At 32.8% G+C, this 13455-nt stretch overlaps 1 protein-coding gene across 10 annotated transcripts in view; it reads right to left on the reverse strand.

Moving 5' to 3' along the window:
* Positions 1–13455, reverse strand: part of LOC114343065 (uncharacterized) — a 618263-nt gene that overhangs the window by 345462 nt on the left and 259346 nt on the right. The window lies entirely within an intron of this gene.

Consider the following 13455-nt stretch of genomic DNA (forward strand, 5'->3'; position numbering starts at 1 on the left):
GGTTTTCGGTCTGATAAAAATAAAACACTTTGTTATGGCTTAAACGTTTCGGCTAATTGCCATTTTCAATAAGCACTTTAATGAATAATTATAAACATTACATAAAACAAAACAAAAGACTAAAATTTACATCGCACGTCTGTCTGCGATCAAGTCATCCAAGACAAAACCAACCAATAGAGAACCATTCCAATTTGGGAGGAATTCACGATTCCTCACAAATAAATAATGGAATTCAAAGAGAAGAGGTTTCCACATCTGGGACCCCTCAGAGATACTGTTCCTTACCTTATTTCCCACATTTAACTGATAAACTTATGAAATTGTTCAAACCGTTATCCGCCAAAATAGGCATCAAGAATTGTAAAACAGTCAGAAATCTTTTTTCTTGTACTAAAACACCAGTAGATATTTGGGAGAAATCTAACGTAGTTTATAACATTCCATGCAAAGACTGTCATTTGAAATATGTTGGACAAACAAAAAGAACCCTTAAAGGAAGGGTAGTTTCACACAGAAGCGATATCAGATGCAACAAGCATTCTTGTGCCCTCAGCACACATTCCATCACACTTAATCATCAGATTGATTTTGATAACATCAAAACCTTAGTCACAGAACCTAATTTCTATAAAAGATCTTTCCAAGAAATGGCCCACATTCTAAGGGAACAAAACTCTATGAACAAACGTACTGATATTGACAATCTTAGCATCATATATCACTCCTTGCTTTTAAACAATCCTTAAATTCATTCAGTTGTTAAATTTCAAATTTATGTTCCACACAAATCCGATCAACACATGGCCTAATTTCATTTGTTTTTACCTTCATCCAAAAAGTTTCCAGCCTACAAACCACCAATGCTTGGTAGCAACATAAAAGTTTTAAATCTCATTTCCACCCAGCTTCTGTCTGATAACATTGCTTAACACTCCAGCTTTAGTGACTTTTTTCCAACAATCATGAGGCAAGTAAATCAGTCTTTTGTAATTAATTTTTAACTAATCCACACCTATTTCTAGGTTCCTGGATTTCAAATTTATTACTAACAACCAATAAATCTATGGCATTTTTTCGATTAAAGAGAAATTGATATAATTCAGGGTGCATCGTCAACCTGTAAACCGGGTTTTCGTTTGAAAGCTTTTTTGTGACACTATACATTGCTGCCGTTGTCACGGCGATCGTATATCTTTATTTCTGTTTATCTTTTGTGTGTCACAGGGAGGTTTTTGGATGAAAATCTAGGTTTACAATAATTTTCATTAATTTGGTTAAGATTTTCACATGCCCCTTTTTTTAAATCCATTTAATGACAGACACCTAACAGTTGGTTTTTTGCTTAGGTTTTTGTGCGCTTTTTTTGGTTAGAATAAGAAATGGATTTAAAATAATTCTTTTGACTCTAACAGAATATTTCTTCTCCTGGCCTCATGTTTCAAAACAAAATTTTATGTAACTGTTCAATAACCTTAGGATTTTTACCACTAAGGATCTTTGTGACATTTTTTGCGTTTATGTATTTTTAGCTTAAGAAATTTTATGTATTTTTAGCTATTAAGTTTTTAACAACACAACCCATTGTGATGACATTGTTGTGTATATCTTAAATGTAACTTCACAATCAGTAGAACTGATGAAGTGCAGTAAGACTGCACGAAACGTCTTCTATTAAAAGATTGAAATAGTTTTTTCATTTTTTATTTCTCCTTGACTGATAACCTCAATTACAGTGAGACTTCTTCTCACTCACTTGATATATTGTTAATATTAAACAGTCGTACTCCTTGCTATGTCTTTTTTAGGAGGTTTTTTCCACAACATCAGATTGGAATATGGAGATAACAATGTCAGATCTTTGAAACAGTGGTCCAAATTATGTCATAAATTAGCGAAACTTGAGGCTAGAAGAGTTTTCTTGTTAGAATGCCGAAGGAGGAAACAAACACCTACCTTTATTCAAAACCAAATAGATAGAGTAGTTAACACCACCTTCAGAGCAACCAGGGGTTCTGTTAGACGCAGAGTAGACAATTTTGAAACTCAGGTGAGGGTTCGACTTCTTAATATTTCAATTCACTCAGTTCATCATGACATTAAAACCATCACCCAACAGATTCATTCTCTTACTTCACTTCTCAGGAACTCACTTCCCTCTTATATTATCAATAACTTTGATCATAGACTTCACAATCAATTTAATTTTACTTTTAACAAGTCACTTAAGGAACTTCAAAATAAGCTTTCTAATCTAGGTATCACTCCTTTTTCTAAAATTAAATTTCAACAGAAATGGTTAAAAAACCTTACTGATATTGATCTTCCGCCCAATATTTCGAAATTGTTAGCTCTTGGTCCAAAATTTGGATTATCTCCAACCCTCAAGGATTACTCAATTTGCAACCTGTTATCAGATGTCGAAAATATTTTGTCAGATTCTAATCCCACAGATCTCACTCAATTAAGATCATCAGCTAATAATATCATACAAAACTATACTAATGCACCAAAAAAATCACAGTCAGAAATAGATCGGGCTTACTTTGAAGCTAAAACTTTTTTAAAAGATCATCCTGCATTATTTTTAGTTCTTTTAATTGACAAGGGTAATACCACAGTACTTATGTACAGAGATCAGTATATGGAGTTAAGCCAATCACTCCTAAATGATGATCAATATTATCGATCATTACCAAGAAACCCTACCACCACTTTTACCTCTAAAATCAACAAATATATTTCTGATTTGAAAAGATCTAATATTATTACAGAAGTTGTAGCCAAAGCCCTTAACAATTATAATGGTATCGCTCCTAGATTTTACTGTTTGCCAAAAATCCACAAACCCCAACTATGCATGCGCCCCATAGTGTCATCAATTAATTCTCCCAATTGTAATATTGCAAAATTTCTGTCCAACATACTTTCAACAGCATATGATCATAATAATGAATTCAACATCTCAGACTCATTTAAATTCAGTGAATTTATCAATAACTTCCAACTACCTATAGGGTTTCAAGTAGTAAGTTTTGACGTCGTGTCCCTTTTCACCAACCTACCCTTACCTGTAGTTCTTTCTTCCTTGCATAATCATTGGCATCAGATCCAAATCCATTGTCCTTTTGGATGGGAAACTTTTGTGGAGCTTCTTAAATTGGTTTTTGATACAAACTACTTTGTCTACAATGACAAGTTCTACCTACAAATTTTTGGTACCCCAATGGGATCTTCTATTTCTCCTCTATTGGTTGGTTTTGTCTTGGATGACTTGATCGCAGACAGACTCAGGCATTTAAATTGTAACATTCCTTTTGTTAAGAGATATGTGGACGACTTGATCCTGGCTGTACCCACTGATCAAATTATGAACATTCTTTCCACTTTTAATGAATACAATCCCCACTTACAATTTACATGTGAGATGGAGGAAAATAACACCATTCCTTTCCTTGACATGTTAGTTGTACGAGGTGTTGACAACATCCTAAGAACCAAATGGTTCAGAAAGAGCGTTGCTAGCAATCGCTTCCTAAATTATTTTTCCTTTCATCCTAAAAGATTCAAACACAACCTCGTACAGGGATTAGCTATAAGGACACATAGGTTGTCGCATCCTCTTTACAGAAGTGAATCCAGTCAATTACTTAAGACCATTTTAAGTGAGAATTCTTATCCAACTTCTCTTATTAATAGATATTTATTTTCAACTTCTCGAGTACTACTTGACCAGAACCATTCCAATTTGGGAGGAATTCACGATTCCTCACAAATAAATAATGGAATTCAAAGAGAAGAGGTTTCCACATCTGGGACCCCTCAGAGATACTGTTCCTTACCTTATTTCCCACATTTAACTGATAAACTTATGAAATTGTTCAAACCGTTATCCGCCAAAATAGGCATCAAGAATTGTAAAACAGTCAGAAATCTTTTTTCTTGTACTAAAACACCAGTAGATATTTGGGAGAAATCTAACGTAGTTTATAACATTCCATGCAAAGACTGTCATTTGAAATATGTTGGACAAACAAAAAGAACCCTTAAAGGAAGGGTAGTTTCACACAGAAGCGATATCAGATGCAACAAGATATATAAGACTATATCAGACTATAAAAGATCTTTCCAAGAAATGGCCCACATTCTAAGGGAACAAAACTCTATGAACAAACGTACTGATATTGACAATCTTAGCATCATATATCACTCCTTGCTTTTAAACAATCCTTAAATTCATTCAGTTGTTAAATTTCAAATTTATGTTCCACACAAATCCGATCAACACATGGCCTAATTTCATTTGTTTTTACCTTCATCCAAAAAGTTTCCAGCCTACAAACCACCAATGCTTGGTAGCAACATAAAAGTTTTAAATCTCATTTCCACCCAGCTTCTGTCTGATAACATTGCTTAACACTCCAGCTTTAGTGACTTTTTTCCAACAATCATGAGGCAAGTAAATCAGTCTTTTGTAATTAATTTTTAACTAATCCACACCTATTTCTAGGTTCCTGGATTTCAAATTTATTACTAACAACCAATAAATCTATGGCATTTTTTCGATTAAAGAGAAATTGATATAATTCAGGGTGCATCGTCAATCTGTAAACCGGGTTTTCGTTTGAAAGCTTTTTTGTGACACTATACATTGCTGCCGTTGTCACGGCGATCGTATATCTTTATTTCTGTTTATCTTTTGTGTGTCACAGGGAGGTTTTTGGATGAAAATCTAGGTTTACAATAATTTTCATTAATTTGGTTAAGATTGTCACATGCCCCTTTTTTTAAATCCATTTAATGACAGACACCTAACAGTTGGTTTTTTGCTTAGGTTTTTTGTGTGCTTTTTTTGGTTAGAATAAGAAATGGATTTAAAATAATTCTTTTGACTCTAACAGAATATTTCTTCTCCTGGCCTCATGTTTCAAAACAAAATTTTATGTAACTGTTCAATAACCTTAGGATTTTTACCACTAAGGATCTTTGTGACATTTTTTGCGTTTATGTATTTTTAGCTTAAGAAATTTTATGTATTTTTAGCTATTAAGTTTTTAACAACACAACCCATTGTGATGACATTGTTGTGTACATCTTATATGTAACTTCACAATCAGTAGAACTGATGAAGTGCAGGAAGACTGCACGAAACGTCTTCTATTAAAAGATTGAAATAGTTTTTTCATTTTTTATTTCTCCTTGACTGATAACCTCAATTACAGTGAGACTTCTTCTCACTCACTTGATATATTGTTAATATTAAACAGTCGTACTCCTTGCTATATATATATATATATATATATATATATATATATATATATATATATATATATATATATATATATATATATATATATATATATATATATATACAGGGTGTCCCGAAAAGATTGGTCATAAATTATACCACAGATTCTGGGGTCAAAAATAGGTTCATTAAACCTCACTTACCTATATGCAATAGTGCACACAAAAAAAGTTACAGCCCTTTGAAATTACAAAATGAAAATCGATTTTTTTTAATATATCGAAAACTCCTAGAGGTTTTTTATTGAAAATGGACGTGAGGAATCTTTATCGTAGCAAAATCTTAAAAAAAAATTATAGTGAAATTTGTGTACCCCATAAAAATTTTATGGGGGTTTTATTCCCTTAAACCCCCCCAAACTTTTATGTACGTTCCAATTAAATTATTATTGTGGCACCATTAGTTAAACACAATATTTTTAAAACTTTTTTGCCTCTTAGTACTTTTTTGATAAGCCAGTTTTTATCGAGATATTTTGAATATTTTTCGAATCCACCACCTATTTGTATATGGTTAAGTATGATTATAGAGACCTGTTAATAATCTGAAAATTTATTTATAACTTAAATTTTTTGGTATATTTTGAAAAAAAAGCCACATCTCGATAAAAGTTGACTTATCAAAAAAAGACTAAGAGACAAAAAAGTTTTAAAAACACTGTGTTTAACTAATGGTACCACAATAATAGTCTAATTGGAACGTACACAAACATTTGGGGGGTTTAAAGGAACAAAACCCCCATAAATTTTTTATGTAAATATAGTAAAAAGGGAGCCGCATCTCGATAAAAACTGGCTTATCGAAAAAATACTAAGAGGCAAAAAAGTTTTAGAAACGTTGTGTTCAACTAAGGGTACCACAATAATGAATTAATTGGAACGTACACAAAAGTTTGGGGGGGTTCAAGGGAACAAAATCCCCATAAATTTTTTATGGGGTGGACAAATTTCACTATAATTTGGTTTTAAGGTGGGCCTGTCAGAAGAATTATACATGCCCGTTTTCAATAAAAAATCTTTGAGAGTTTTCGATATATTGAAAAAAATCGATTTTCATTTTGTAAGTTCAAAGGGCTGTAACTTTTTTTATGAGCACATTTGTACTAAGGTAAGTTATGTTCAACCGAACTATTTTTGACCCCAGAATGTGTGGTACAATTTATGACCATTCTTTTCGGGACACCCTGTATATATATATATATATATATATATATATATATATATATATATATATATATATATATATATATGAAAAGAGAAAATAATTATTCTCTTGGTAGCCCGGCGAATAGCAAAATCAAGCTTTATAACAATAAAGCTATGAAAGGCGATGTAACGGAATCCTTTTTCCGACAATACATCATGCAAACACCGTTTGGGCTAACCAATTCGTCTCTTACTGGAGAATACAGTAAAATGAAAAATAGATAATTGCATTTCAGTTAGATTCGAACCCCACCGGTGCCCCGACTAGTTTCGACTCATGTCAAGTCGTCATCAGTTAGCTTCGAACACCTACCTAGTGTCTCCTGATGACGACTTGACATGAGTCGAAACTAGTCGGGGCACCGGTGGGGTTCGAATCTAACTGAAATGCAATTATCTATTTTTCATTTTACTGTATTCTCCAGTAAGATACGAATTGGTTAGCCCAAACGGTGTTTGCATTATGTATTGTCGGAAAAAGGATTCCGTTACATCGCCTTTCATAGCTTTATTGTTATAAAGCTTGATTTTGCTATTCGCCGGGCTACCAAGAGAATAATTATTTTCTCTTTTCACATATAGAGGTCGTACTAAGTATACTCTGGTGGGTTTAGTTTATAAATTCACCAAGGAATAGCGGCAAATCAGTTAGCTTTGAACACCTACCTAGTGTCTCCTGATGACGACTTGACATGAGTCGAAACTAGTCGGGGCACCGGTGGGGTTCGAATCTAACTGAAATGCAAGTATCTATTTTTCATATATATATATATATTTACTCCCAGCGTATGAAGTGAGCCACATATCAAAAGAAACTGCGGTTGAAGTGAGGTCCTGTACAAAGTGAGGTCCAGTATACGGACCTCACTTAGTCAATCAATGTAAGACTTTTTCGTAGACATGTACTGATAGCAAACACTGTTTTTTTACAAAAAAAAGTGGGACCTCACTTTGTATGGTCCACATCAATTTTTAGTTCAGAGATTTTCCGCATAGAGGCGCTGACTTTGGCGTATATTTTCTAACCATGTATATTCTATGCCCTGTTGAATAACTTACGATACACATAGTGAGGACCATACAACTGGCAACATCTGTTCAACCAATCTTTAAAACAGTGGATCGTCAATCGTCGCATAAATTCAAACAGTACAAAAATGTTTAATACTTTAATCCTTTTTGAGAGCGTAGGCGCAAAATTTCGGTCGAGTTCTTTTTAAACGCATTTATTTTTTTCGAATCCTGAGATAACTAATAGGTATTTTTAAAATATTTAAACGCAAAATAGAAGACTACATTATTCCCGAGGGCAGAAAGTCCCTTATAATGAACAAAAAGTTTCTTTTGTAATATATATTTAAAATTAAAAATCAGACTATTTTTTTCACCCCTGTGACTTATTAAAATAAATATTATAGAAGTTCTCAAGGACTTTCGACCATGGATAATACAGTAATATTTCTTTCTGCGTTTAAATTTTTTAAAAATACTTAAGGTTTTCTCAGTATTCGAAAAAAATGAACGCATTTAAAAATAATTCGAGCGAAATTTTTGCGCATATGCTCTCAGAAAGGCTTAAAATACTATAAATTTTTGTAATCACTATTTCAATAGTTATTTATGATATAAGTGTTAAAAGTACACGTTTAAGGCACGCATGTGAAAGTTTGCAGAATGAGCGACAGCGAGTTCTGCAATTCACATGAGTGCCTTAAAAATGCACTTTTTAACACTCATATCATGCAATATTTTTTCTACAAACGTAATTACAGGACAATATCTACAAAAACTTTTACTTGAACTTGACTGACATTCCATTTTTATATTTTTTTGACATTACATCAAAATTGCCTATACGATCAATACGAATTGCAGTGCCATAAAAATTTTAAAGCACTAGTGCCTTAAAGCAGCGCCGGATAAAGGGGCGGGCGAGCCGGGCGACCGCCCGGGGCGCCAGAATTTGGGGGCGCCAAATTTTGAGAGACGCTGATATACAAATATAATATTTACCCCCCCCTCCGTGGCTCAGTGGTAAGAGCGCCTGCCTTTGGATCGAAAAAATCCGAAAGGTTGTGGGTTCGAATCTCACCAGGGTCGGAAATTTATCATTTATTATAAATTAATAAATGAATATAGTTTCTGTCCTCGTGGGATCGGTTCTCACCGGAGGGACCGCAGACGTTCGGATACAATTAGCGTCTCTTTGCAAAGACAATGACGTCGACATTGCAAAGTAACAAGCCACTTACTCAACACCCACACTACTTACACATGACACTAGGTACCTAACTGTTCAAAATTACCGTACCTACCATGCCAATGGCCATTAGTTGTCGAGGCATTAGCTAAACAAAAAAAAAATATAATATTTTTTACATTCACTATTTTTTTGGACTTTATAGATTATCTTTGGGCTAAGATTACTCCTAAGACAATTAATATTAAATAATTGTAACAATAAGAAAACTATTTCTAGCTCACAAAAATTCTCTAATATAAATAATGCAACCTAAAAACTGTTATGGCTTTTAAAGGTCATTTTAGTCAGGTAATACCTATCACTTTTATGGTATTACAATGTTATACATACATACTTAAAATACACGAAGATCAGATTTACGAAGTATCAACAAATTTATGAATAGTCAGTGATATTATTATACTGCTACTTGTCATTATAGCCTCAATGGTTAGATAGTTTTGTCTTCCTGTTCTGTAAACTTTGCTTTATCAACATTGTCGTGTGTCCGTGGGTGTGTAATTTGAAATAAAAAAAAAACAAACCAGGTATATCTATATGAATTAGAATTGACAAGTTCTTTTTCATAATATGAATATATAGAAATTTATTTCGAATACTTTGTACGCGTTAAGATGTTTCACTTTTTGCATAAAAACGACGTATGAAAAAAAGGAATAATAGATTTTTGTATATATCATAAATTGAACGAGTAATTCCAAAATAATTTGTTATTTGAAATATCTCAGTGGCGTACTATGTTTTTCTTTAAAAAAATTCACACCATTTCAACAGTAGATATAAAATTATTAATTTTATGTCAAAAAATGCGCAATAATTACCTCTTAAAACACATCAAATTTCATTTGCATATCTGAACCGGTTTTAGAACAATAAAGAAATCGTCAGTTTGTAAGAAAAATGTCAACACCCCATATCTCGGAAACGAAGTATTTGCTGACATACGCTTATAGAGCAAACTGTCATTATTTTTTCATATAGAATTACCCTTTAAAGTTTATTGCATTTATTTAGAAACATCCTGTTTTTTCTTGACCACCCTGGATTTCCATAGTTTTTCCTGTATTATTTCACTTGACCGTTATTTTCAGTTCTTTCTGTTTTTCCAGTCCTGCAGGTTTCTTTTCTAATATTGCTTCGTCCATTTTATCTCTAAAAGATTTTCGGGGTCTGTCTCTCTTCCTTCTTCCTATCGGGCTCCAATCTGTTATTCTGTTTATCAACGATTTTGGTCTGCTCTTCTGCCATGTCCGTACCAGGTTAATCTCTTTTGTTCTATGTTGTCTATTATCCCTTGAATTCATTACCATTATTTTCTTAATCTCTATGTTATTTATTCTATCCCTTCTACAGCTTCTACTTAGGTATTCGATCTCTGTTGCTCTTATTTTGCATTTGGTTTTCGTATTTTTTATTCAATTTTCACACCCATTATTCAGAATACTTTTTGTCATGGTGTTATATTATATTCTTCTTTTTGTTTTTATACTGATGTTCTTATCCCACAGTACCGGGTTTAATTTTAGTATGCAGCATATTGTTTGTCCTAGTAACTCGATACCTAAAACCATAGCTTGGTTCTATAGGTATCGAGTCATAGAGATAATAAAAAGCTCATGAGATAATAAAAAAAAAATAATGAATGATTTTATTTGAATTTGCATAGATGATTGTAAGGCCAAGGATATCACAACGGCTCTAAAAGGAAGAGAAAAAATAAAGATGTACAAGCTCGCGTTTGCAAAGAATATCCGCATGTTATTTTATGCTAAGTGGATGCCACTCCCTCAATTTAGTTATTGGGGATGCAGCTATATCTTGCGCACAATCAACATGTTTTTTGGTCTTGTAGAAGATTTATACACACTAAATGATATAAATGAGTCAGATTAAATAAATTATTAGACGAATTTTTTACTAAGCAACAACATTTTTGTTTAATTTAGTAGTATTTTGACAACGACACCCGATTTGGGCGTCGAAACGATAATAAAATTATTTTTTTCAATTTAATTGTGGCTTATTTTCCATCTAAATAGTTATTTATACACATTTTTTACTGGTTGTTGATAATGTGCATTTATCTTTTACCTCGCTTCTTCGTCGCTTGAACTTAAAATGCGCTCGCTATGCTATGCCCTATGTTGGATAAGTTGTAAGTAATAACTATCCTACTATTTTTTAAATAAATATATTTTTACATAGTTCTTTATGGTAAAATTTTGATTTTTTCCTATTTTTTTTATATTTGCAGTAAATTTGTATATTCTTATATGAAGGGGCGCCAAATTTTATTTTGCCAGGGGCGCTCAGAACCCTAAAACCGGCCCTGCCTTAAAGTAGCATTTTTAACGCACGTATGGAGTTCTAAAAATTGCATTTTTAACACGGTTGTAGAAAAAAAGCCTTTAAATGAGGTGTCACATGATGTACTTACTTTCCTATTTAAAAAAATCAAAGTTGTGCCTGTCACCTGAAGAAGAGGGATCGCGTAAAGTTCGAAACATTTACGCTATAATATACTATGATTGTTTTAAAAATCGACCTATCCGAGCGTTTTTCTTATGTGCTAAAAATAAATAAGTTAATAAGGGGGGTAAAACTTATTCCAGCGAACTGTATTTGTAACAACCAAGGTAGGGATGGCGGTTGTTGAACAAAAAACCGGTTTTCGGTTATACCGGTTTTTTACTTACGGTTTAACTTGGCGGTTATAACTGGTCAAAAAAAGCGGTTGTTCCAAAAACCATTTTTCGGTTTTTTTAATCAGAAGCAAATACTCGATAGGTTATAATGTTAATATAATGTTATGTGTTACATAATATTGTGTTTTCAATTTTATCAATCAAAGGCAAAATAAAAATTAAATTAATTTTTTTTTAATAACGCGGGCACATAAATTTGATACACCCTGTATATTGATCTGTAAATATTTATTAGAATTTAGTTTGGATGTAAGTGGATTTCTTTTTTTAATGAGCTTTCCGATTAACCATTAAAGAATTTTGTGAATAATTAAAGTGAAAATAACGATGTATTTTGATTTAAAATGGAAAAAGATTGTTTAGGGTAGAGGTAATTATCAATTTCTAGAAAAGTGGTTTTAGGAGAAAGTTTGGAATTTTAGTATCTTTGTTTCAACACGAGTAAATGTTGTATAGTTCTCAGAAGGTAATTAGGATGGTCGGAATGGTTTTGAGGGTGACTGTTTTGTTTGTCGAATGGAAAAGTCGATGTTTCAGATTCTTGGCAACGTGGAAGGGGAAAAGTAGTTTGAATGATTAAGAGAGTTTGAAGGGGAAGTCATTATGTTTTTGGCATCGCTGAGGACCGGTTCGACGTTTTAGTGGATAGATAGTTAGCAGATACCAGTGGCTGTTTGATAGTGGAGAATAGTGTTGAAAAGTGGAACGAGAGACAGATCAAATTGAGACGAAATACCTCTTTGATTCTGTATTATTGTGAGAAGGAGAGCAGAGAATTTTTGGAGTTTTGTTTGAATCGAGTACGTGTCAAAAGAGGCCCGGCTTGTTGGAGAATTGGTGCTGGTATGCTGATAGTTTTGAAGCTGGAGAACGGAGAGGGCTTTGATGAGTAGCCTTTAACATAGTCAACGAGGGAGAGCTGTTTTGGGTCACGAGAAGACATCAGAGTGAGTGAAGCAAAAGGTCAGTCAACTTATGTGAAAGATATTTTTATGTTCGGAAACTAAAATTTTGAGTAAAAGCATATGAATTAAAATTCCAATATTTCTAAAAGTAAATAGGAAGTATAGCTAATCTTGCGAATACATAAATTTGTTTTGTTTAGTTTGTTTTACCAAAGTCATCGGGAACAAACCGATAAATTGTTTTTTTTTAACTATAATAAATTTAAGTGGTAAAGATTTCATTCAGACATTTGTGTCCACAGGTTTTAGATTTGATAGAGTTTAGAGTATTGATTTTGACAAATAAAAGACAATTCTGTATGTTTATTTTAATATTTTGCTTTATTTCTTTTCCCTATTTTATCCCGATTAGGATCAACTAAGAGATACTGAACCCACGAGAGAAGATAAGTATAACGTGAGATAATTTAGATTTTTTTTATAGTATAAAAAGGCACCCTGAGATTTTTTATTCATTTTTATGTATGATTTGCGACAATTAAATAATTAATCAGATAAATAATAATTAATATATAATTAATAAAAAGCAGATCATAACAATACATTTATATTGCAATTCAGTTTGCTCAATTTTCCTCCCGAAAAATTCCCCAACCAATTCAACCTATAAAAATTTTCCCATGTGCTTTCAAATTACCCTAAAAATGGGCGAAAGTACCCCAATCTGGCATCTCTGATTCGTCGCTCGTTGTAGACGGCGTCGGTGTATATTGCGTTGTCAATTGGGATATTCCCAAAACTCCCAAAAGTGATGATCCTACCGATCTACCGACATGTCCCTAGGATCTATCGAGTTTAAAAAAATATCCAAATGACATATTTTACTTAAGAGGAAACAGTAGCGATCAACAGGTAGCGAAAACGCGTTCCAAGATTGCGGCTGTAATTTTGAATATTTTTTCGAGATATGTGGCACACGTATTCGTAATATAATAAAGAATGGCGGTACAAAGCCCAATTTAAAAAATATATTAATATGTGGAAATTACTCTGTAATTAAATACAATAT

This window comes from Diabrotica virgifera, chromosome 5 (assembly GCF_917563875.1).
Source record: "Diabrotica virgifera virgifera chromosome 5, PGI_DIABVI_V3a".
In the NCBI taxonomy this organism is placed as follows: domain Eukaryota; kingdom Metazoa; phylum Arthropoda; class Insecta; order Coleoptera; family Chrysomelidae; genus Diabrotica; species Diabrotica virgifera.